This window comes from Halichoerus grypus, chromosome 10 (assembly GCF_964656455.1).
Source record: "Halichoerus grypus chromosome 10, mHalGry1.hap1.1, whole genome shotgun sequence".
Classification (NCBI taxonomy): Eukaryota; Metazoa; Chordata; class Mammalia; order Carnivora; family Phocidae; genus Halichoerus; species Halichoerus grypus.
In genome coordinates, this window is record NC_135721.1 from 61,218,891 (window position 1) to 61,246,791 (window position 27,901).

The following is a 27,901-nucleotide window of genomic DNA, read 5'->3' on the forward strand; positions in this document are numbered from 1 at the left end:
TCCCTGGTAATATAATAAAATCAGTCTTGTATTTAAAAAAAAAAAAAAAGTGAAAACTTTTTCTCCCCCACCCATTCTTCTGTATCTGCTATGTTATATTATTTAAGAGTTAATTTAAGCAAAAAAGCATAACCTAACATGGCAGCAGATATTTGCCAACTAGAAATAGGTTAAATAGAGTAGCAAGGTTTCAATGAGACAAAATTCCAAGTGAATAAATGACAAAACCTAATTAGTTTTTACTGGTCATCAGGAGAAATTGTGTTTCAACTAAAATCCATTTATATGGGCCTGAAGCTGAGGACACTGGCTTTCTCTTATTTCTGCATTGAATCATAGTAGAAACATGGGCAGGGCAGAAAGAAAGGTAAGGCAAACAAGACCCACATTAGAATGATTTTAAAACGTTTGATATTCAAATCACAAACAGTAATAATCTAGAGCATCAGTAATGGGTAGCAAGTGCTCCCCACCACAGCCCAGTCCTGACTCAGCTTTTGTTATCAGGTTTCCCTTCAGGCTTAAGAGTGAAAGATTCTCTTGGAGCAGCACGGCCCAACAGAAATGTTGTGTGAGCCATAAACGTGTAATTTTAATTTTTCCACCAGCTACATTTTACAAACAAGAAGAAACAGAAAAATATTTTAATAATATATTTTACTTAACCCAATATATCCAAAATTTTATTTCAATATCGAATCAGTATTTTTTCAATTATGAATTTAAAGTTTTACAATTTTTTTCCTCATGGGAAACCTTCAAAATTGGTGTATATTTTAGACTTAAAGCACACCTCAATTCAGCCATGTTGCATGTGCCCAATAACCACATGTGGTGAGTGGCCTGCATTGGGTAATGAAGTCTTAGAAGTTGGCCCAAAAAGAAGGCAAAGAAGAAGTTGATTTTAAGGTTTAATTGTATGGCTCTAAAGACCACCTACCCCTCCAGGCATGGGGGGAAATACAGATATATAGAGAGAGACACATTTTTTTTTCTGGTTTTCCAAAGAGCCTAAAATCTCCTCTAGTATTTTATTTCTTAAGGCTGGATGGATATACTGTATGTGTATGTGTATATATGTAATGGAGAGAGGTATTTAGGGAGATTTTTCTTTCCTAAAACGTGTCTAGTGAAGTGTAGTATGAAAATATACAATCCTGTTAGAATATATATTTGCATAAAATTAAGACAGGCCCTGAGGACCCTTGGAAGGAAGACAGGGGTGTGATATGAGGATAGCAGTAATGGGGAGGTGCAGGGGACCAAGGGTAAGCTTTGCGTCTACTAGCTCTAAGTCCCTGTTTACAGATGGAAGTCTCTCAAAACCTTCCTCAGGATCTCCCTTGCTCAATGAGGGCGTGTTCTGGAAGCCCACACTTGGGGACATATTTGCTAATATTGACACTCTCCCAGGCTTCTTTTGACTTCCCACCCTTATACTGAAGCCAAGATGGAACCCTGAATGCCCACCTCCACACTTCCTAAATTCTTCTCCTGTTAAAAAGGCATTTAAATTTCCAAACCTACCACACAGTGTTAGACAAGAATCACAGCAGGTTAAAACAAAGAGTTAATTTGTTTCATCTTATATACTTGGAGTTGGGAGTCACTTGAATTTCACATGCAAATAGATGCAAACATATGCAAATCAGGGTTTCTCCAGATAAATTGAGTGGGAAAAAAAAAAAGCCTTATAGTATTAGTAATATTCAGGGATTTTTGTGGTGTTTAAAAGGAAATTATTTGCTTCCTCCAATTCCAAATGGAGTATCTTTCTCAGTCCTGGCTGAATGAAACCAAAAATTACCAGTCTTCAAGGAACAATGATTTTTAAAAACATTGAACCAGATAGTCATATTGAAATCAGGCTATATTTAAGCTTTAATCATTATATCTTAAATGCAACTTCCCTAAGAAAAACTAAAACCTTCCTTACTAAAGGACAAAGGAGTTCTCCAAATAAATCTTTGCTCTAGGTCTGACAATAATATAATTAAAAGTGATTCTAAGAAGAGAAAGCATAATAATATACCACAGGAATGTGAAGGCAACAGATAGGAGAATACACAGAGCTGTTGGTTATTATTTTCAATATTAGTAACATACATTATGGTACTTTGGCATGTATTATCTCATTCTATTTCCATAATCAATCCATAGCCTTGTGGTGATTGATTCTGTTCTTATGGCAATGCCATGATGTAGTATAACTGGTATTATCATCTTGTTTGGATATGACTTTTTGAGTTCTAGCTCCTGACCTCAGCATGTCCAAAGTCAAGCACAATCATTCCCCATAAAGCCTGTCCTTCATGAGTACTTTATCTGATCATGACACTGTTGTCTAACTTGACAAACTGAAACATCAAGTCATATTCAAACCCTCTGTCTTCTCCAGTTTTACCCTCAGACTTAAGACAGGCACCAAGTTGTATGTAGATGCTTTTAAAAGGATCAGACCCTAGTCCTTCACAGTTACAGAGAGAATCACCACTAGGGAGAGATGTCTGGAACTGACAGCCTCCCACCCACACCCTGAGATTTACCTTCCCCTTGGGAACTCAAGCTAATTACTAATGCCAAGATCACACAGAGGGGCCTCCACTGCATGTTTTAATCCAACATGGAAACACAATTTGTCTTCAATTCTCCAAAGCCCAGCTCAAACAAAATGGAAACAAGATTCCACAAAGGAAGGAAAACAGAACTAGGAAATAAACACAGAGAATATTGAGCAACTAGATAGTCTAATGTATGAAATACAGCTCAGGATCGCCCAGGCCTAGCTCTCAAACTGCTACCAGGGATATGTGGTCTTCTATTACCCCTGAAGAGTGTACAGAGCAAAGCCCTGGCACCACTGCCTCCCATAACGGGCTGGTCTGAAAGAATGAGATCAGAGACACAGTTTTCTAGCCTGGTTGAGGTCTTTTCTATGAACTTCATTTCCCCACATGAAGACCTCTATTTCCCAAAAGTCTGTTAGGGAGACCACCCCCCAGTCCCTACACTCACAGAAGGCTGGGATTAATTTACAGCCTCCAAAAGATTTTGCTCAGCAATCAAAAGCTAACTCAACAAATTAAGGCACATGAAATGTGCACATGTGGTGGCAGAAAGTCATTTCTTCATCCAAGTCCAGTATTTTTAAAATATCTCTCAACTCTGTCCTCTTTCCTCCACAAGTACTTCACAGACTTGTAAATCAGCCATTCCCATTTCCTTTCACAATAAGGACTATGAGGCTTTTTAAATGATAAATATAACTCATGTTCATTTTAAGAAATCTGCAAGATAATCAGAAATTCAAAGAGAAAAAAAAATCACCCATAATACTATGATCTCCACCATCTCTTACCTGAATACATGAAGTGGTCTATCTATTCTTCCAGATTCCAGCCTCTCCCACTGCAGTGTAGCCACAATACTGCCCCTGCATTACATTCATTTCACATGGATGAGACATAGTTTAATTCAGCAAAAATGTTTACTGATTAGCTCCAGGGTGTTAGAGACTGTGGGAAACTGCTGGGGAAAAAAAAATCAGACCATGTCTTCACAGAGATCACAGTCATTTTACTCCCCTGCCTGGAGACCCGTGGCTCCCCCACCACCTTTGGAATCTAATCCAGATACCTCAAACAACATCTTCACTTCTTTTCAACAGACATTGCTGGATTAATTGCCCACACCACCATGGCCTCATGCATCCTTACGTCTTGTGCTGCCTCACTGCAATTCTGCCAGACATGCCTCTGCTTTGGTCACCATTAAATCCTCTACATGGATCTCCATCCCCTATACACATCACCACCACCACCACCACCATCCTGGGAAGAGAGTGAGCACTCAAGAAATGTATGTTAAACAAAATATGACACTGCTGTAACCAAGATCCAGAGACTTAAACATGCTCCAAGCACTTATACATTTGATGAAGATAGGGTAAAATTGAAAACATACTTTTAAAAGTTATATTCACAAAGACGTTTTCAATATCAGGTACAACAAAAGGTACTATGCCTGTTGGAGGATACAGGATAGAAAATATGCCATGGTCTCTTGTCTAGATTGGAGGAGCAAGTTGGAAGAAGTTCTACAATTCTGCCAGTACATTTTTCATTTGAAAGAGGTGGGGTTTCAGAAACTTGTGGCCTTAAGGGAGTGTTTTGGAAGATGGTATCAAAAGGCTATTTCAAGCAAAAATGAAACTGTGTGAAAAAGTTGAAGTAAAAGTGGTATTTTTGGTTAAATAGGCAAAGATGCTCATAAAGAAAGGGGAGGAGAGGCTGGGGCCTGAAAGGCCCTGGAGAATGTTCTAAAAGCCTGCTGTCACTTTGATGATTTCTGCAGCATGGCAGGAACATCTTAGATGTCCTGCTAGGGGGAAAAAAAGTTTTCATTCTATGATTAAGTCCTCATTTGCACGATTGTCTTAAACTAATCCAGCATTTCAGCCATGCTTATTTCACTTCTCTGGCTTTGCTGAGATGCTTCACTCCCAGATTCATTCTCTCTTTTCCACTCACTCCATTCTCCAGCTTTGTGGTCTCCTTGGGCAGCTGACCCTCTAAGCTTAATCTTCCAGCTAGCACCTTATCTCCTCCCTCTAGGTAAACACTCACTATTCCTGATTCTGGTCTACCTGGCTTGGTGTCAGGGCCCTCTGTCTTACTCTACTCCATGGAGTAGTCAAGAAGGTATAAGCAGGAATTCTAAGGACATTCCCACCCTCATTATCCAGCCTCCTGAAAACAAGCCGGTCAGTGGAAAACGTCAAGGAAAAGTCTGGAAATCTAAATCCCAATATGAAGAATATGTATGAGAGAATAAGAGCAGATCTATCATGTAAATATTTTCAAAAATAGGTATTATGAAGATGATATTAATTATTTTTAGATGGACAACATCACTGATTTGAGGAGGATGTGTTCTACATTTTTTATAAGGACCTAAGCTTTTCCTCCCACCAGAGAGGAGGATTCCACTAACTTCACTACGACTGCCTATCCCATCCATTTGCCTCTTTCCCCCTGGATTTCACACCATATGATTACTCCTCAATCCTCATCTTTAGTACTTCTACTACAACCACAAACAAACATAGAACTACCAGATTCTCTAAAATAAGCAAACAATCCAGTAAGCCTGCCCTTTCACCAGCACATCTCTTTTCTCTCCACTAAAATTTAGTGAAGAGTAGTTAATAACAATTTCCTTACCCCCTTTTTTCATATATCTAGAATGTGATTGCTGCCCTCCCTCAAAATTCTATGGAATATAGAACCACTATCACTTTTCTTAAGGGACAGACCACATTCCCACCTGTCTGCCAGAAAGTCTGGACTAACTATCTTCTGAGAGTCAGAATATTAAATAATAGTCTTAGCCTTGTCTATTCCCCTTCAATGTAAATATGATAGTAACATCCTCACCTTACAGACTGTGCCATTCATTTCTAAGACAGCTAACATATATCACTTATATTGACACAATCTAGCCCATTGAACTGACATTAGTTCTATTCCCAGTGTTTCTACCAAGCCCTTGAAAACTGTGGGATGCCAGACTTAAGCCCTCTCCTAACTCATCTCACCCATATGGCCAAACAACTGTATGAATAGTTTCTGAATAGTGCCTCAGTTTTCCAAGAGGTGACTGGGTCCCTTGTATCCTAACTAGTTTTTACTTAACCCCTTCCACTTGGGGACTAGACCATATACCTCATATAAATGGCCACTGAATTCTCCAAAATGATTGTTTGAGACTCCAAGATCTCCACTACCAGGAGTTCAGCATACTTCTGCTCCCATGACTGGATTTATTTTAATTCCACATTTGGCCTATTCATGGCAGCCTTAGATAAAGCCCAGTTAGTTCCACTTCACTGGCCCCTTGTCCAATATGGACTTGGTTGCCTCATTCCTGGGGGCGTCATTGATTCCATCTGAATTGTGCTATGTACAAACTATCTCATTGCATTTTCTTTGCAAAGCAAATCATTCTGATGTCTCTGTCTTTGCTTATGAGAGCTGGCTCAAAGTGGAGTCAGCTTTCCCTTCCTTTCCCTCCATATTTGCAATCTGTTTTCTAGTTTACAGGTCTATCACCACATTCATCCATTACCCTCCTTTCATTCTTACTTTCCCTAGTAAAGTTGAGGTCCTCATTACCTTCCAGGGTAATGAGATAGTGCAACTATCTCATTGCGTCTTTGGACGCCCAACCCCCAATCCCTACATCCCCCTGTTGCACTATCAGTCTTTCTAAAGCAGAGTTCCCATCACATATCTCCTATATTCAATGACTTTCAGTGATGGTACATTTCCACCAATTTAGAGGCAAATTAATCTGCCTGACATTCAGAGTCCTTCCCAAATAGAAGTTACCTCTGTAGTTCCATTTCTCACCACTCCAAATCCATTTCAAACTCTATCTGTATAGTGCTGCTAACCATTTCCCCAACATGCTTCACTTTCCCATCTCTGTGCCGTTGTTTGTGTGGTTATCTCTGCCTGGGGCATCTTTTCCTTAACACCAGGAATAAAAATACTGCCCACACTTCAAGTTCCTTTTCATGAAACCTCTCTAGATTTTCCTATGCAAAACTGGTTTCTCCCTTTTTAAAACCCCTATAACATCTGGTATATCCCTCTCCTATGGCTCTTATAATTCTTCCTGCATCCTATCCCTACATATCTTTGCTTTATCCATCTTAAAGGTCTTTAATCTCCCTTATGGCAGGGGTGGTAGGCAAAATTATAGAATGGACCCCCAAGATTCCTGGTCCCTGGTGTACACACACCTTCTCCGAGTTATTCAGTCAAAAATTAATCTAACTACTGCTGTGCAAATATTTTACAAATGGAATTAAGGTCCCAAATCAGGTGACATTAAGATGATAGAAAGATTATCAGGGCCTGACCTAATCACATGAGACTTTTAAATACAGAAAATTTTCTCCATCAGAAAGACAAGGCAGAGAATCAAAGTACAAAGGGGATATGAGGCATGAGAAGTTCTCACTGCAGATTTGAAGAGAGAGGGGGCCACAAGGCAAGGGATGCAGGCAGCTTCTAGGAGTTGTGAGCAGCCTTCAGCAACCAAAAAATGGAAATCTCAGTCCTACAACCACAAAGAACTGAATTCTGCCAGGAATGACCTTGGAAGTAGATTCTTCCCAGAATCTCCAGACAAAAGCAGCCCGAATGACATCTTGATTTTACCCTAGTGAAACCCTGAGTAGAGAACCCAGTCACATTATACTGAACTTCTGACCTATAGGAGCTAGTTAATGTGTGTTGATTCAAGCTGATAAATTTGTGGTAATTTATGAAACATCAATAAAAAACTAATACAGTAGGAATACCTTACTCAGGTTATTAGACCCAGCAATGCCAAACTGAGTGGCTGGCATACAGGAGGGTATCAATAAATATTTAACTTCTAATTGCATAAAAAATATTGGAGATATAATCTTGCTAGCAAGAACAAATAGTCAAAATAAAAGGCAAACAGGTTGAAGCTTTTATGTCTTTAGTTAGGGAGAATTTTGAAAATAATTTATTAACTGTGAATGTGCTAGAATGTGAGTGACCTAGCACATTTTGAAAATCCTGAGTTTAAGTCCCTAGAACAAAATCAGTTCTGAGAATTTGTTTTATTTTTTAAGAAACTTATTTTAAGAAATACACAATCATAGCCATTTGCTGAAAAACACTCCTGGTAACATTACTGAAGTGGCACCTAGTTCTATACCTGTGGTTACAGTGAACACCCTTGCCACCTACATTTCCAACCGCAGAACTTCAGCTCCTAAATAAAATTACTAATTCTTTTTTTCAACACTACCACTCTTTTCCTGCTAATGTTTTAAAATGTTTTTCTCTTTTCTGGTCTCAAAATGTAATCGAACTTGGATATTGCTGACATTTAAACATCATATTAGTCTCCTTTTTATTCAAGCTAAATGCTAAACCTAACCTCATCACTTTACACTTGCCACATAGTCTGTGGAGAACAAGGCAGCTACCCAGCAGATGGAGGGAAACCCACCTTCACGGCCACATTTTCTATCTAAAGAGTTCCAAGGACCTGGGTGAGTCACATAACACGCTAAGATTCAGCTTCCTTGTGGCTACAAGCTCCCAACACTGACCTCTCAGACTGCTGTCATATTCTAATGAAAAATGCAGAACAAAAGGCCTTGAAAAGTATAACGGGCACAGCATTATAATTATGCAAAAGGAATCCCTAACTCTCCCATTGGACTGTATACTCTGGTAATTGTTTTCAATGAAACTATGGAAAGATTTGTAGGCAGCTAACATGCACATTGGGCCATCCATAACTTTTGCCTTGGTACAGTCAGACTATTATTTACCCAATAAACCATAACTGCAGTGGAGGCCCAATAATTCAGCATCTGAGAGGGATTTGCTGTGGAAGAAGTTATTATGGTCTATCAGATCAAAAATTCACTTTTAAAGAAGTGTCCAAATACAGATGTACACAATGGGCTCAAATCATTACAGACTATTTTGCCAAATAATACACATTTTCAAAATTACTGTAGTGCCTATCATATACCTCACTGTGTACTTATCCCACACATAGAAGGGACTTTAGTGTTTAAAAAAGAGAGAGAAAGAGAGAAAATAAAAGGAAAAAATGAGGACATAAACCACCATTTCAAAATATAAAGATTATATTACAAGTGTAGTGAAACCCAAAAATCTAAAAGGTAGAGACAGCTATTTTCTTTCTAATTCACATTGTGTAGGTTGATTATTATTATTATTATTATTATCATTATTACTATTTTTTACCCCAAGTCCCATGAGCTGAAAAGACACTGTCAGTCTTCACTCTAAATGTTCTGCATGTTGTCTCTTTATATTATTTTAAAAGGTCTGAACAAAGATCTTGACGTATTGCAGGCAATTTGGAACAACACCAAAGTTACAATAGATGGTGAATATCTTTGCTTCTTTCAGTTTTGCTCCACAGAAAGAAATCAAGGCATCCTTCTTTGATGTGTGTTTTGTTTTGTTTTTGCAATCACTTGTGTACCCGGTGTGTTCATACGGAGTGATAAAGGCTCAGGTTCATGAGAATAATGATAAAATGAAAAGATTCAAAATTCTTAACGTTAAAAGGCTCAAATTTCATACACAGATGTAAGGAGCTGAGATTTATCAAAAGTTTATTTGTATTAATTAATGCTTTCCATTTATGGGTAAGACAGTATGCAAAAATAAAATCACCATTCTACGATCACCAAGTGAGCTCGGGAAATGCTCATATGATGGTTTTGTTTGTGTTGTTTTCCTATCCCCTCACCAGGGGTGTGTGTGTGTGTGTGTGTGCGCGCACACACGTGTGCATGCATGTGTGTTCTCTTCTTTCTCTCTTTCCCTCCCTTCTCTCTCTTCCCATCTCTCTCTCAGTCAGTCCCTCTTTCTCTCAGACACACAAGAAAACATCAAATTAATTATAGTGCCCCTAACATTAGTTTGCTTTGACTCAAGAGACTCAAGGGTATTTCATAGCCTATCTCCATCTACTCATCCATTTTAGTATTTTTAAAGGAATTTCTTAAAATATTTTCTTACTATTCCCCAAAAGTTTAAAGATCAGAACCTGCTTTTTCACTCTTTCTTTCCCTTTTATCAAGATCAGTATTTTTTTCTCCCTGCTTAGAAATGATCCCTTCAAAAAGTCAGCAAAATATTTTGGCTGTCTTCAGCTGCACTTTGGGCTTCTCTGTTACAAATTGTATAAACATTTTCCAGACAGGGGAATTTGAAGGGTTTAAATTATTTTTTTAAATGATGTCTGTATTCTAGCACATTCACATTTGCAAAAGGAAGATGGAGGCAAGGAAAGCTACCACAGAACATAATATGTCTAGAATCAGGGGACTATTGAGCTCTATGCAAATCTGAGAAGGGAAAATATCTTCCTCATACATTATCTACAGCAAGGATTCTGAGTTTCCCAGGCTGATGAAACAAATGCTCTTGTTGGATGTAGTCTGTCATTCATATTGAGCTCACATATTTTACTTCCTGAAACCAAACAAATACTGATAAACTACTTCACTGAGCCTTTAATCAAAATTTCGGCAGTATGCAGTTGGCAACAGAAAGATCAGTCTGTGGAGCCTGAAACCCTTTCATCATCAAATATACAGAAATAATAATTATATTTATCTGTTTGGTTCAGGCTGCACACCAAGATTTACCCTTGCCCTAAGGACATAGAAATCATCACGTATTGTCATCTCTAAAGAAAAAAAAAATCCTTAATAACTTAGAGGTTAAATGGTTCTCAATAGTTGTGGGGGCTGAGGAAAGGGAAATAAAAATAATAAATTACTTTTAGCATTTTTCTCTTATAATGCTATAATAAGCTGTGTTGTATACTAACCATTTAGTACTTCTGATAATAACCCTGAAAGCACTAGTAAGCATCTAGCCTGACCAATAAAAACATTTTTTTTAATAAAAACATTTTTGAGATGGGAGAGAAGAGATTGTCTCATAATTCTGTTTTCTGTCCTTTTAGGAGCTGTGTGTCTGGGTAAACATATTTCAATTTAACTTATTCCAAAAATAGTTGAAAATTGGATTAAAGAAACAGAGGAGTTGAGTTTGAAAAACATTTTACGGTGAAAATAGTGTATCTTCATTTGGATTCCTACAAAAGCAAAAACAGAGACAAGGACTTAGTGAACCGAGGTTACTGGGAGGTGAATCCAGGAAGCTGGAGTCAAGGAACAGGGAGAGCACATCAGGGAAGAAGGGAAAGCAGGTAAGGGCAAGTTGTGAGGCTGTTATCACTGTGGACATCCCAGGCCTAGTCCCTCTCGGGTGCCTCAGGAACTGAGAAGAAATGAACCTCAGAACTGTACCACTGCAGGATTAGAAGCCCGAGCATTTATTCTCTGATCCAGTCCACAACAGAGAATTGCCCTCTGAGGACCCTGAGGAACTTCGAATTCTCATTCTTCAAGGCTACACCTAATCAGGGCTAACCCAGCTAAGGCTTCAGAGAAAGCCCTGAAGTAGAGAAGCTGAGGGACACTTGAGGCGGGAAGACATCAACATGCGCAGGGACTGCGTGCTGGGGCTGAGGGAGCCAAGGGAATGTCCGTGAGGGGACGGATATAATCTACTATGTATTTCTTGCTCTAGAATAACTTGAGAAGATCATTTTATGTTCCTCTCAAGAAGTAAGTATAAGCTATCAAGCCATGAAAAGACATGGAGGAATCTTAAATGCATATTATTAAGTTTAGGAGGCTGATCTGAAAAAGCTGTGTGATCCTAACTAGATGATATTCTGGAGAGAGTAAAAAGATTAACATTTGCCAGAGGCTGGGGAGGGGTAGCTGAATAGGTGGAGCACAGAGGATTTTTAGGGCAGTGAAAATACTCTGTATGATATTACACTGATGGATATATGTCATTATATATTTGTCCAAATCCACAGAATGTACACCGAGGTTGAATCATAATGTAGTGTCAATGTAGGTTGGATGATTAGGATGTACCAAAGAAGGTTCATCACTTGTAACAAATGTACTACTCTGGTGGGGGATATTGATAGTGGGGGCGCCTGTGCATGTGTGGGGGCAAGAAGCATATGGGATATATGGGTAATTTCTACCTTCTCAATTTTTCAATGAACCTAAAATTGCTCTAAAAAATAGTAAACAAAAGAAAGTCAGTATAAGACCACTGAGCATTGTAATTAACACCACATATTATTTATGTGGAATTACCTTTGCAAAACACACATATATTCAAAGGAAGTTCTTTTAATCCCCTCATCGCCCATTTGCCTCTATACAAATACTGCCACTCTCCTCCACCAGTTCTCTTTTTTTAGGTCTTTTTTCCCCCCAAATTTTGTATTTAAATTCAACTTAATTAACATACACTGTATTATTAGTTTCAGAGGTAGAATTTAGTGATTCATCAGTTGCATACAACACCCAGTGCTCATTACTTCAAGTGCCCTCCTTAATGTCCATCACCCAGTGACCCCATCACCCCATCTCCCTCCCCTCCAGCAACCTTCAGTTTCTTTCCTATAGTTAAGAGTCTCTTATGGTTTGTCTCCCTCTCTGTTTTTGTCTTATTTTATTTTTCTCTTTTAGGTCCTCTTTACCACATTTTCTTCTCACTCACCTCAACAGTTTTCCTTCCTCCGCAATTGTCTTTACCTTTCTACAATCTTCAAGAGTTGTGGAACATGCTCTATAGTCAATTAAGACATAAAAAGTAGCCCCAAGACTGCCATTAAACAATTCTGGGTCACTTGCTTACTAGAATATTAGCTAATAAAACAGCAAGAAGGTCTGTCTTACATGTTACATTGAATACTGGAAAAACATCTAAATTAAAATTCTGCTTTGGTCTATTTATGGAGAAGAATAAGGGGCAGGGAGGGGAGGAGGGAGAAGGAAAAAGAGAAAGAGAGAGAAGGAGGAGGCAGAGGGAGGGAGGGTGGGAAGAAGGAGCCTGTGATTTTGTTTGAAATGTTTTCTGGTTCATTTATGATGTATCCTATAAGCCCATCGCTTTGGGAAATATTTGCCCATTTTGACACTTTCCCTGGCCAAACACTCCCACCAGCTTCATTTTAATTACAGAATCTAAGGGTTACTAGGGTCTCCTGTTGGAACTTACTGCAATATCTACAGTTGCCACATCTCTAATTTAAGAGGACACACACCTGCTTTAATTACAGGGCCCTTGAGAGATAACAAGATATAAGTAACACGACCAGATGAGAGTCAATTGCTGAAATTGTTTCCTGATAAAATGTATTTAGCTCCAGAGGCTAAAGCTCACTAACTCTTTCCTATATGGCATCAGGGTGTCAACAGGAACACAGCTACTGGGAATAATTGAAATGCCTCTCTTCATTGAGAAACTGCCCATACAGTAAACAAAGCCCACACGATGTGGCAATAGATGTAGAGTCATTTCTGGCTTGTTCTGTCATCGGAAAAAGAACCTGGACACAAAAAAATTGCAGTGGAATATCTCCATGCAGATATTATCCAGCATTTATTTCTCTCCTTAGTGAACATAATCTTATGCATGAAACTACCATCCTTGGGATTTAGTCCTCAGGTTTTTGTTTTCATATTTGTATATAATCTTGAAAATTTAACAAAAATGTATTTTACTGGTTTTCAATCCAGTCTTCTATTGATGGGTGAGAGGCTGAGTGGAGTGACATTCCACAAGGGCCAGGAACAGCAAGCAGAGTATTCAGGGCATTTCCCAACTCTGTCTAAAGCGTCTCATCCCTAGAATAACATTCCTGCCATTTGGAGGATCTTATTGTTACCAGCCTATCTCACAATAAGAGTCAGGATAAGACTCAGTGGTTTAAGCCAAAAGAGTTTATTTTGTGCTCACACAAAGGCTGCTGCTCTTCCAAGCACCTTTCCAAGGCAGCTCCCATGAAGTAACTTAGAGATACAAGTTGTTTCCATTTTGGGTCTCTGCCATCTCAACCCAGGACCTCCAGGGTTGCCACACATAGGAAAGGAAAGCTGGAGGGTTATACATTAACTACTAAAAGCATTATCTGGAAGCAAAACAGTGTCTGTTCACAGCCCATGGGCCAGAAATAGTCACATGGCACTGCTAATTGTGGAAGGCCCGGGAGCATCAGGTGTTCAGGAAGCAGTAACTGTCTTTGCCACACTTCTCAGTAACATGCTCTTCACACCCACAACAAACTAACATTCCTCAAAGACTATTTTTATCATATTCCTTCCTCAGTGAAATGCTCAGGAATATTTTCCCAGCACCTGGCATTTTTATGTGACTTAACATTTAGTCATTTTTTCCCCCAATAACGTGTAAGTCTTCAAGAGGCCGTAATTAAGACAATATTTTTGAAAAGGGTAATACTGTGGTCATGATGAGATTCTGTAGGTTTGGCACAAGGACAGGGTTCTCGGGAGAAGAGGATCAAAAGATCAGGGAGGGCAGAGCCTATGTTTGTCTTCTACATCATTGAATCCCCATCATTATCACTTATTACAATATCAGGAAATATTTTTAAAATTTAATTGAACTGCATAATTTTTCCTATGGCTAGTTCTATCTCCTGAAGCAAGTCTAACCTCCTTTCCACTAGCAGCAGCCTTGTTAGGCCTCCTCTTCTGCTTCTCTCCAAATGCCCCCACATACACAGTCACAAGTAACACTTGGATTTACAACTTATAAGGCACTTTCACAAGTATTATTTTTTGAGCCATCAACTCCTCTGTAAGATATGCAAAATAGGTATAATTATTCCATTTTATAGATGAAGCAGAATGTTAGAAACGTTAAGTATTTCATACTTCCTCTAGCTTTTAGTGCAGGGCTCTTGTCACCATTCCCTCATTCTTGGTAACCCATGCTACAGGCTCCTCCTCACGCTGCTCACAGACCCGCTCCACCCATCTGCTCCTCCTACCCTGCCGCCCAGTGTTGCCTCCCTGCCCTTCCTCCTAGACCTGCTTCACATTCTACCTCCTCCAGAATATCTTTTTGAATATTTCGAACCACAATGTTCTCCCCTCCCCCCCACCTCCTAATTCTGTTTAGATGTATGATCTATAGAAGGATCATCATTCACACATGCTCTGAGTCTTCTCTCTAAATAGACTGGAAACTCTTATGGGGAGGAGTTATATCTTCCAATCATTTTCCATGCCCCTAAGCATCTAGCAGTGTGCTTGGTGCACAGTTGCCGACCATTTCCATTACACACTGAAGCAAGAAGGAAAAATCAGAGTATCACCCATGTTTATTGAAGAACCCGAACTCTAAATTGCACCTGGGCTAACTGTGCTTATAGACCCCCCAAATTGGTATTATATAGCCATGACAGAGTTTAAAGCCATCTTAATTTTAGAGGAATCTTAAAAATGTTTTGCCTATGAATTCAAAGATTCTTACGAAGAATTAAATACCTATTTTTACTCTACAGAACATTCCATAAAGAGAATAAATGGGACAAGAATTATTAGCAAATCTTTTAATAACTAACTGAGAATAGAAAATACAAACTTCAAGACTTAACCACTGTCAGTATCCTCTCTCTCACAATAAATTTGGGGAAGGGAGGACAGGGAGCTATTTTACAGAATGAGTAGTGGCCTTCAAGTGGTATCAAACTGGCGAAGCTATTCTTCCTTTATTTTGGGTACTGCATTCTATATAATAACCACCTATTATGTAAAGTAACACTTATATTTATTTGTACAAAGGCTTCCTATAGTCCAAGTATCCTGAAAATTGTTAAAGTTTAGCTCACCTGTACTTCAGATAATCTGTCTCCTAACAACCCCTGCTATCCAGACTCTGAATTAGTTCTCTAATGCTTGCTCCATTACAACATACTGCAACAGTAAGATACAGACACAGACAAAATACTGTTCCTCTAAGTTGCCTGTGGGATTTTGTGGGTGGTGAGGAAAACACATGACATTCTAGTTAAAGAGGGTAGTTGTAATTCTCCGTGCTTATCATCAAGATCTTCAAATCACACACTTCCGAGCCCAGCATTCTCTTGGCTTACACTCATAATTCTTTTTAACTTTACAGAGTGGGGAAGCTAGTGAATGGGGAAGGAGATAAAGAAGTGGGTAAGGCTGCTAAGGGGTTGAGTCAGATATGTATTTAGATATGCAGAAAAAGAATTTCACATTAGGATCAAGAAAAAGGTAACATACTGGCTTATTTCCCCCCACCAAAAAAAGGTTCAAAATGCTAAGACAAAGTAGACCATAGGGAAGCTTAAGGTGTGGATGTTTTCCAATTATTCAGGGCATTTATGCTAATTGTACTGGCAAAGAGTCTATGATTATTTTGGTTCCCTTCCTAAGAATATTAAAAGATCTGGGTTGGCATAAAGGGGTATGTGTAAAAGTGAAGTTTTATTACAGATGTCAAATTTGTTAGAGTGATTCATGATAGATTACTTTATTGAAGCAAGTTTAATTATGAACGTTTTCAAATCTTTTTTCCCCTTAACTCAATAAAGAAAAGGAAGAAGGTATGGTTTATCTTCAAAGGGAAGGCAAAATGATTCGTGGGAACAATATGGCAAAAACTAATTTAATCCCTAGAAGTTTAAAATTAAAAAAAGGGGGGGACAGAATGAAAGGATCAGCAAAATATGGCTAAAGCTGGTGGTGTATGATTACACCCAGCACTTTTTTGTTGAGACAGGAAAAAGATTTATGTTCCATGGTAAAAGAATGTGTGTAGTGTGAATGATACTGAAAGGTAACTGAACAGAGGCTGATGCGGGAGATAAGGGAGCAAATGCTCATTGAGTCATGTGTTGAGCCAGAGCCACGTGGAGGGAACAATGTTAAATGACTCTGCACAGGCCCTGGAATGATCACAGATGATTTTTTATAAGTGTATTCTTTACTTTCCCACTCTACACATCCGTTAGCTTTTTAAAAATTAAAACACATGTACTTCCAAATTTATATATAAATATCCTCATGTTATGAGATTTACTTTTAAAGAAATAAGTTGGGTGAAGGGAATCCCACCCGTGTCATTAAGGACCATTAGAGTAAGTACTGGGTAACAAGTGGGACAGAAGGAATGCCTTGCTAATGCACTCACAGCTGCGGCATACCCCTCTGTTTCCTGATGAATTTGTACAGTTTTTCAGTGGCATTTGATGATGAAGCAGCTGGACTAGAGATAGATAAAATGTAACAGACAGTGCCCATTGTAATGGAAACCATGTCATTCATCCTTTCTAATTTTCCAAACCAGATGTATTTTTTTCCAATTTTTGGATGCTCCGTGTTTCTATTTCTCAAGTTGCATTATAGCATCTTGCACTCATTTTTTTCTGTATCACAACTTTTTCCTTACTTGGGTGCTCCCCATATCTCCATATACAGTGTCTTACAAAAATGAATTAAGTAATCATTAAATTGAGTTGTTCCCTTCTCCTGCTGGTTTATAGCAAAGGTAAATGGGTTGACAATTAAAAGAAGTGTGTACTGGCTGTCTTTTAGGTGCCCAGCTCTATGGGAAATGCAGGCAAAAAAGCCTCCTTACCCTCAACCTGCATACTAGTTGGATAATCAAGACAAAGAAGAAAGACTAAATGAGATTTGATTATGGATGTCAGCTCAGATGCCAAGTATAATGAAGGATCATTTGTGGAGCACAGGAAAGTAACTGCAAAAGCAATTTGAGGCATAATATACAGTGTGGGTTGAATTCATCAGAGAAGGCTTCAAGGAGGAGATGGAGCAAAAGTTAGGCTTTGAAAAATGATACGTGTACAGACAGACAGAAACTAAAAGGTGAAGGTTCACTGAGAACCAATTATGGGCCAAGCTGTACTAAGTCAATGTGATTATACTCATTTTATAGTTGAGAGATACGGTACTGGGAGAGATTTACAGAGATTAGTCGTAAGTTTCCCAGGGACAAACCTCTACTAAGTGATATAGCTTGTATTCAAATCCAGGTCTGTCTGACCCAATGTTTGAACACTCTTCACTACATGAAAAAGGAATAGTAGGAGGAATAAGAAATATAGATGGTAGAAACAGTTAGATGATCTGCTTGGCTGGCAAAGTAAAGCATCCTAGACATCATTTATATCAACTCCTTTGTTTTTTTTTTTTTTTTAAGATTTTATTTATTTATTTGAGAGAGAGAGAATGAGAGACAGAGAGCACGAGAGGGAAGAGGGCAGAGGGAGAAGCAGACCCCCTGCTGAGCAGGGAGCCCGATGTGGGACTCGATCCCGGGACTCCAGGATCATGACCTGAGCCGAAGGCAGTCGCTTAACCAACTGAGCCACCCAGGCGCCCTCAACTCCGTTGTTTTACAGAGTCTGTGATCCAAGGATAGTAGAAAATAAGGTTAGATCAGGAGAATCTTGCAAACAGTGCAAAGGAATACACTGAAGCTTTGGAGATGGGCATGAGGTATTTTAAGATAATTTGTATGTCATAAGCTGAGCCCTTTTCTGTGGTAGAGGGCACTTCAAATCCAATCTATGCATAACCATCCTCTCCCAAAGGAGCTCTGAATATTTGGACCACCAGAATTTTGGAAAGAGGAAGATAAGGCCAAATGATGAGCTGAAAACAGAGGTGCTTCAGTAGCTCTGAATGAGGCAGTATTGCTCACGACACTTCTCCTTACCAAAAAGAGTTGGCTTCTGGAAGCCCTGCACCAAGAAATTAACCAATGTATTTTTGGAGTATTGGCTCCATGCCCAGCACTGTGCTTATAAATCTACAAATCCACACTTGTATCATTTAAGAAACTGGCTTATGTAATATAACGTAGGGGTTAAGCACACAGGCTCTGGCAGCAGACTCTCTGGGTTTCATATCTCATCCTCTCACTTACCAGCAATGTGACCTTGGGCAGTGTACCTCTTGGGCTTCACTTTCCTGATCTGTAAAGTAAGGAAAATAATACTACTTACCTCACTGGGTTATTGTGAGGATTAATTTAGATTTTCCAAGTAAAGCTCTTAGAAAACACCCGGAAGCTAGTAAGTACCTAATAAACATCAGGACTCAGGAGAAGGGGAGGAGGAGGTCAGGGCCACTGCTGCTGTTTGTTGGCCCTATTATAAGTGGTCCATTTTAAATGTCTTCTTTGATTATCTGTATACTAAGTCTTTGCAGATGCAAAAATAGATAGCTATTCATAACTGTTTTGCTGGATCTGATTTATCACTACAGTTAGTAGTATTGTATAGAAATGTGTTATAAGTGAGAACATAATCAACTGAAATTCTTCCGGTTCCTTTAATAAACTTTATGCTACAGTGAACAACTGTATCATTCAGAACAGGCTAATATATGCTATGGTAACAAATAAATTTCAGTGGCTTAACCCCGCTCCCTTTTTGTGATTTGGACAATTCTCTCCTGGGCAACTCAGGAACTTGGGCCACTTCTATCTTACAATCATCCACCTAATTTCCTTCACTTCTAATACACAAATGGAGAGAGCAAGGGAGGGAGAGAGGGGGAAAGGAAAAGGAAGGAGACAGGCAGGGAGCAAGACATAGAGGAAGGATGTACAAGGCCCACCCACTTTTAACTGCCTTGGACTAGAGGTGACATATCACTTCTACTTACATCCCATCAATAAGAATTAGTCACATATAGACACCTAAAAGGACAGAGGCTGGGAAATGAAAAGGAATGTGAATAGTTGTTAACTAACATTCTCTTAGGTGTTACATCCCTAACTGCTAGGTTTGTAGTTAAAAATCCCTGAACTACAAGAAGTGGGGAGACTCATGGCCCATCGAGACCTCAGTGTTTGGTCCTACTTATGGCAAATAGATGTTTCTCAATCAAAAAAGTACAGAATTGAAATATTTTCATGAGTTGGTTCTGGGATACAGAAAAGACTTTCAATTAAAAAAAAAAAAAACCCTTAGTAAAGGACATCAGTACCTTTCTAACAGATGCTATGAGAAAAAAAAGAGTTTTATGAAGAACTTGATAAAAAGTTGGAAGCATTTTATTCTGTAAATGCAAAATGCTGCTAAAAGGGAGCATTCACTGAGACACAATTTTGTGGGACCTGAATTTCTGCCTATCCCAACTGGAGAAAGACCTTTCCTATAAAATTATCTGCATTAGGACTTTCTCTCTAACCAGGAATTTGAATGCTGGAGCAGAGTTTATCCTCATAAATACAACTAGATCATAACCTGCTGGTCAGCAATTCCACTTAACATTAGAACATGTTTCTTTAAGCTAGGACTCTGAAATCAAGGGATTCATTAAAAAAATAATTTTAACTTTAATTTTTTTTTTTTTTTTTTGCCAAAGAGGACCTATTGACTCCTGGTGTTTTGTTTGTTTGTTTGTTTGTCTTTTTCCAAAGATTCTATCAACTAAACAAGTTATATTAAACCATGATAATTTTAGATATTTTGTAAATCAAATACATGCATACACACATGCACACATTGTACAGGTAAAAGCTCTCTTAATCACCCACAAGCTAATGAGACATGAGAGCAAAATAAAGAATTACTGTGTCTATAAAACTACATTCAATGCTTTGGATAAATAGACAAAGTTGAGCTACCCCCCCCCACCACACACACACACACACACACACACACACACACACACACACACACACACAAAGGTTGTAGTACTAGGTTTGGGGAAAGCCACCATGGACTGAAAAAGTCATCTAAAAAAATGAAGGATTCTGCTTTCAAATTTTTTCAGAAGTATCTATAATTTTTCATTCTACTTTAAAGAAATTGGAATTGAAAATCATAAAGACTAGATCATTGGCATACTTTTTGCAAGAAAGACTATATGGAATCTCAATCATTGGACCCATTTTCAAAGTTTTAAGTTAAAATTTGTCCTATATATAGGTATTATTTTTATGACTCTTGATTTTATCAACTTTTCCAATAATTTGAACAACTACCAGTCCCAACTGAGTCAGGTAAGAAGACAGTTACCATATATATAGATAGATAGATATTTCTTTCTTCAGTGTAGAACATCATGAGCAAATCAGAGGTACCACATAAGTTTATTTCATTAAATTCAAAAGCAAGAAACTTGTCATTTTAAGTCAGCCTATGCACCCTTATCACAGGTGAATCTAAAATTTCAATTATGTTCTTGGAAATATTATAAATAGATCAAGAACCTCCACTGCTACTTTTGATGTCCTATAGAATTCTATAGTTTGGCACTAGGGAATTTCCCGTTTTTGGCTCTATTAATTTAACATAACAAAACACTATGGGTAAAACTTGTATAGTTTTATCAAGCAGTAAACAAAGATACATTTATATATAAACACTGTATATATTATACATATATATATTACACACATACATATACATATACCATATACTTACATAATGTATATATATATATACATCCTTCCCAGGTGTATTTCTCTATCGATCACCTCTTTTTTAAGGGATTAGAAAGATCTTCCATTTACAGTTGAATAGAAGCAAAACCTCAATTCTGGGTGAGTCCCAGTTCCCCTTAAGTTTCCATATATTTCTCAGGACTACACTTCTCAATCTTAAAGTTAATGTTTGATGCCTCCCGGGCCTAAAACAGGGTACTCAATTCACTGGGGAGGTTGTTGTTTTATGCTCCTTCTTTTTGTTTATTTTCCAAATACAAGCTTGTAAGCCTTATCCAGTTGAAATGAACTGACTCTCTGAAAGTGGGGTTTAGCCTCATATTTTTTTAAAGCTTCAGGGAATTTTATGCTGTCAGACTCTAAAGATTAGGAATCACAATTCCAAGGACACCATCTTGGCTAAATGCTCCCCCTGTGGTCTTGCTTTCTTTCCAAGCTTATTATGTAGATTACCCTAACTAGGCATTTTTGCTAGGCACTGGAGCACATATAAAGCAGAATAAAACACAGACCCTGATTTTGACAAATTCAAGCAATATTTATAAATAGATAAACACACTTCCAATACATGACTAGTCAAGAAGTAGAGGTAGGTATACAATGTTACAGGATAAGAATACATGGCAAGCTATGGAATGGGAGAAAGTATTTGCAAATGACATATCTGATAAAGGGTTAGTATCCAAAATCTATAAAGAACTTATCAAGCTCAATACACCAAAAATGAATAATCCAATTAAAATGGGCAGGAGACATGAATCGATATTTTTCAAAAGAAAACAAATGGCCAACAGACACATGAAAAGATGCTCACCATCACTCATCACCAGGGAAACAGAAATCAAAACTACACTGAGATATCACCTCACACCTGTCAGAATGGTTAAAATCAACAACACAAGAAACAACAGGTATTGGTGAGGATGTGAGGAAAGTTGAGCCATCGTGCACTATTGGTGGGAATGCAAACTGGGGCAGCCACTCTGCAAAACAGTATGAAGTTTCCTCAAAAAATTAAAAATAGAACTACCCTATGATTCAGCAATCACAGTACTAGGTATTTACCCAAAGAATACAAAAATACTAATTCAAAGGGATACATGCACTCCAGTGTTTATAGCAGCATTATCTACAATAGCCAAACAATGGAAACAGCCCAAGGGTCCATCTACTGATGAATGGATAAAGAAGAGGTGGTATATATATACAATGGAATATTATTCAACCATAAAAAAGAATGAAATCTTGCTATTTGCAACAACCTGGATGGAGCTAGAGAGGATTATGCTAGGTAAAATAAGTCAAAGAAAGACAAATACCATATGATTTCACTCACATGTGGAATTTAAGAAACAAAACAAATGAGCATAGTGAAAAAAGAGAGACAAACCAAGAAACAGACTCTTAACTATACAGAAAAAACTGATGGTTATCAGAGGGGAGGTGGGTGGGAGATGGGTTAAATAGGTGATGGGGATTAAGGAGTGTAGCTGTGATGAGCGCTGAGTGTTGTATGGAAGTGTTGAATCACTAAACATACACCTGAAACTAATATTGTACTGTATGTTAACTAACTGGAATTTAAATAAAAACTTAAAAGAAAAAAAAAGAATACAAACCTGAGAAATATTCTCAGAGGCAGTGATGAAAATTTTACCCCAAGGAGCCCTCCACCCATAGTGCTTGGAGAGGGCCTATGAATCCTGCCCAAAAAGATTTTGGGGTAAATGTCCACTTTTGAGGACAAAATAGCCTTAGGGGGAAAAAACTGTCAACAAGGAGCAAAAGATTCCATTCTCCTGGTTATTTTCCCAGTTCCTCTTTTAAAAGAAACAAAAGCAAAAACTCACTCTTATGCCACAGCTACAGGACAAGCAACAAAATCAACCATATTAAACATACAGAAGCTGTGGCTTACATTAAAACTGCTCTAATCCCAGCAATAAAGAGCCTTCCAGAAAATTGTAATTAATGGTTATATTCAGTCCAAAATTTTTTAACATTTACTATATCTCTAAACTATTTCTTCCCTGTTGCATGGATTAAATAACATATTAATTTTAAATCAGTTAGAATAGGTACCACAGAGTGGAATAGATAGTGTTTACCATAATAATCTGAAAACTTTTTATTTATTTATTTATTTATTTATTTATTTATTTATTTAGAGAGAGCATGTGTGGGGTGAGGGGCAAAGGGAGAGAATCCTCAAGCAGACTCCCTGCTGAGCATGGAGCCTGACATGGGGCTTGATCCCACGACCCACGAGATCATAACCTGAGCAGAAACCAAACATTTTTTTTAAAAAATAGAGCACCTTAAGGTACTGATATTCCATGGAACACTCTTTGGGAAATGTTGATCCAGTCTCATCATCCATCTGATTATCCAGCCTCAACTTGGCTATCCCCAGGGATAGCCCACATCATGGGCTTACTTAATGTCCAAAAAGCATTGATCATTACTGCTGGAAAGCTGCTCTTGTGGATAGTGCTGGTTGTTTTATTTATTTTTTATTATTTTTATTATTCAAAATCTGCCACCTTGAATCATCCTTTCCTTTTTCCTAGTTCTGTCTTCTATAGATCCTTGATGAATTAGTAAAAAGAAAGATTTGGTTATGGAAGCAGTGCCTAAATTAGATAGACTAACACAATGAAGTAACCAAATGTTTTACATACAAATTGAAGCAGGAAAATCAATGTATTGTTTCTCCTTACATTATGACATTCAAACCTGACTTTATTTTAATGCATCAGATATGGCTCCGTAGTGGTGTTCTATGCAAGTGTGGCATGTCTAGGACCCAGCCACTGCTGCCTGAGAGTTAAGAGTGAGTGTTCTTTGTCTAGCCAAAAGATTGATCTCTAAGAACCTCAGAGATGTTTTTGGATTTTGTTTCCTGAGAAGAAATCATAGTTTCAGATTCAGACTTAAAAACAGACCTTTCTAATAAATATATTAAGATCATTAGAACAAAGCACAAACTGATTATCTTTCCTTGGAGACTTGAATTGAGCTACAGAAGTGAAGTTTGTACTAACAGCCTGAGAAATGCAACTTGCACCTTCCAGTCATCACTAGTCAAATGGAATTTAATGTGTACTTGATGAGCATCTCAAGGGGGGACAAAAGGCACCCTCATTTTGCAGTCTTCATCAGCATTTGCTCCTGAATCACCCTGGTTTTTTCCTCCCTTAATAATCAAATAATTCTCCAGCCTTTCATGATTTTGCTGTACATATCTTTTTGGCTATCTAATTAACACTGTGATTTCTGTTCTACATATGTTGTGTAATAGTTGATTCTGTCCTATCCTTACAAAACATATTAAGCTTAATAAACATATTTATGAGAATTACTTTGTATAGTCCTTATGCAATCAGCCATGCTGGGTATGATGGCCCAAGACGATGAAAACCCATTGACTTTTTGTAGCAAATTAGTCTACCACCTAATCGGTGAACCCTGCTAAGCTTTTGAATTATGACAAGAACCAGCAGCTCAGTTAGAACACTCAAATGAATTATATCAATTCATAAACTTGTTCATGTCCAGATTTCATTAGCCACACATTAACAGCATTTTATGTTTATTACTGCTCTGACATAATCTATAAATAACTGAAATGCTAATCATAGTGTTCTGCCGGGCATCATCATTTAATCATAAAGAGATACATTATTATAAACTATAATAGATAATAACAAGTCTGGGTCAATGGCTGCATATTAAAAGATCACAATTATATCCTATAAGGGTATGTACCTCATACATTTGGTGACACATAGGTCCGTATCTAATCACTTGCAAATGTTTCCCCTCTGACATACTTATGGTACAAGGTGACACAATTAAGAAAATATGCTTATAAAACAGTACAATCCTTGAACATCAAAGTAAACAGAGAACAATTAATAGTGGGAGAAAACATCTTCTTGCCAATGCCAATTCAATTAACTCCTTATTGGTAGGTTTGTTTTTCAGCAGAAAGGGAATTTGTGTCCCTAACATACAGGAAAACCAAAAGAAAAAGAAGGAAAAAAAGATGTGCAGCTTATCAAAATGCAATGTAGCAAAGCTATTAAATAAAAGCTAAATTCAGTTACAATTGAGTTAAAATTGTAAAACAAAGCCTAACTACTGATTAGATCTTCTCCAAGTCCTATTAATGGTTTATTGCAAACTGTAACACAGTAATCTTATATTACATTATAAAATAATTTCATGTAAGAATATTCACACTTCCTTGCAAGAGGTAATAACTTTCAAAGCCAGCAAAGCTACCAATTTCGAATGGCCCTGTTATTGTTGTTCAGGCCATGATGCTGTCGTCACTGTCATGTTTTGACTAGTTGATGACAGAGCACTGATCAAGTTTGGGTATGGATTTAACAAGATGATGGGGTCATTACCTTTGCAGCTTATGTGATTCTCTTGTTTTTGCTTCAGGAAAATATCCTGATGAAATACCAGCTGCTACACAAATAATTTCTGAAATAGATTATCAGTGGAAAGAGTTTTGAATGAGAAAAGAGGATGACCCAGAGTCCAAGAATTAATGACAGATTATTAAACTAAAGTATTTTATACCGAGAATTAGCCACTAATTTAAAGCCTTAGTTGAACAGGACGCTGAGATAGAGTCTGTCATTGCAAGCACTTGCACCTCAGAGCTCAGGGTGAATCGAGGGAGATAAAGAAAGGAATGTAAAACACTATGGAAACCAACCTCTGGAGACTTAATATTCTGATCAGCTCACCTCCGAACATCTGGCTCTTAAATGTTCAAGCACAAAAACAAGAGAGCTAATGAAAGCAGCACATATTATCTCTCCCATCAATGTACCTCACAAACACCTGCTAAAATTAAAACAAATTGAATCTTGATTGCTGATTAAGTACCCCTTCTTTAGCTAGATATTCTGTCATTATTTGCCCTGGCGCACAATGTATAAACTGATGAATGGCGAGTGGTGGGCTGCAGCAGCAAAGGTGGATAAAAGGCGATTCAAAGTAGATGAATATAAATAGTAGCAGATTAACTTTGTGTACTCTAACCCAGCAAAAAAGTGAGTCTTCGCCCCCATCCCCCACCCAAGAATTAAAGTGATAAAACTGCATTTAAAATAAAAAGGTAAGTCTGTGCATTTTAATACACCCCTTCCAACAGCGAAGTTCATTGTCAGGCAGGCCTTGCTGCATTTAATTTACTCACCACAGCTTGGTGACTGAGCTTAAGAAGTACTCTTGACCTGTATTACTAACTGCTTTTATTCAGTTTCTTAGCTGCTGCAAATGCTTTATTTTTATTTTATTTTTTTTAATTTTTCTATTTTTTTGGATTTGCAGAAAATCTTTCCAGACATAGGCTGGTAATATCAAAAACAGAACCTTCCAAAACACATTTGGTTTGTCCATATCTGAAACAAATACTTGGACTGTGGTTTAAAAAAAAAAAAAAGTTACACAATTTACTGCCAATAAACCAAGAGACTATTCAGCGTGCATACTTCAGTTAGAATAAAAATACCCATTTGAGTTTTCATCACACTTATATAAATACCTTCCTATGTGAACACTGATGACAGATGTGTGGCTAATCTACCATGTTAACTTCATTTGAGAAATTGTGGTTTTGTTCAAACTTTATTAGCTAAACTCGAATTGATCCTGTTAAGTTTTAACTCAATATTTTACTTGGTTCAAGTATATTTCCAGAATTCATACAACTCAACAGCTTCCCTTTATTTGCAATACATTCACATAAATTTCCTGTTAAAATAATCAACTTCTATTTGTTTCAACATCTTTTGATTAAAACAAACAAAAAAGGGGGGGTGAGAGAGAAATAACGGTGTGTAAATCCTTCTTAACACCACACAACCTACACAACCTGGTTTTATTTATTTATTTATTTATTTATTTATTTATTTATTATTTATTTATTTGACTAACACAATAAGGTCACAACAGCACATATGTTTGGCATATGCATTTCATTATTGATGATTATGCTCTATCCAAAAAGTAGCTTCAATATGATAGGTTACTCCAAAATCTCCTATAGGGCATTAAAACAAAAGGAAATAAATGTCCATGAATCACTTATCGTTCCTTGATTTTTTTTCTTATTGCATTCTAAATTATTTAAATATACTATTAGGCACATATTGGAAAAAACAGATGTTTTCTAATTATGAACTGATTTTACAGTGTGATGGTGTCACATATTTAAATTACAAATACACATTTTTAGCATTCCAGCTGTGCTTTACAAGAGTTTAATTTGCTTCTTCTGATATGTCACATTGCACCTGCCTTTTTAAAACTCCTATAAATGTAAAACATTGCTCAAACACAATTATTAAGACATGTTGAAGAATTCTAAAGATTCTGAATAGCTTATAGAAGATGAATTTTATATAAAGATTCAATAATGAATTTACCAAATGTGTATTTGGAGTAACATTTACAAATATTTTTAGAGGAATATGAATTTGTACTGATGATTTGTGTGTGTGTGTGTGTGTGTGTGTGTATGAATGAAAAGTACTATATAGAATTTGATTTTATTTTTATAGTACCTTTTATATTAACAGTATCTTCAAGCACAACCATATAAACTTATATTTAAAATACCTGCTGTGTATTAACAACCATGAAAATAAAAATTCAGCATCTATTAAGAACTTAAAGGTGACTTTTACTGGATAAAAAAAGGCACTGTGCCCAGAGATTGAGCATTAGTTAAAATACTATTCCTTCTCTTCTTAAGGACAACTCTATGACATAATCAGATTGATCTATCACTTCAGGAAAAAAAATCTAAAAATTACAAGTTTACATTAATTTAAATTGTCCTAAAAAATAGTGACCGAAGACTCCATAGTAATGGGCCCATTTTTGCTAGATCATCTTTATCTCATTGTGAGGTAGGGTTT

The 27,901-nt window shown here is 37.4% G+C and overlaps 1 long non-coding RNA gene across 18 annotated transcripts in view; it reads right to left on the reverse strand.

Moving 5' to 3' along the window:
- The window catches only part of LOC118533483 (uncharacterized), a 595,288-nt gene that overhangs the window by 295,424 nt on the left and 271,963 nt on the right, over positions 1-27,901 (reverse strand). For 2 of the 18 annotated variants that reach the window (XR_013441792.1, XR_013441797.1), the window contains one exon: positions 18,426-18,474. The exons of 14 other annotated variants lie outside the window; for them this stretch is intronic. This is a non-coding gene — a long non-coding RNA (uncharacterized LOC118533483). Of the gene's footprint in view, positions 1-12,197; positions 12,321-18,425; positions 18,475-27,901 lie in introns of those variants that run through there. 2 more of the 18 variants (XR_013441802.1, XR_013441800.1) reach the window with 2 other exon arrangements.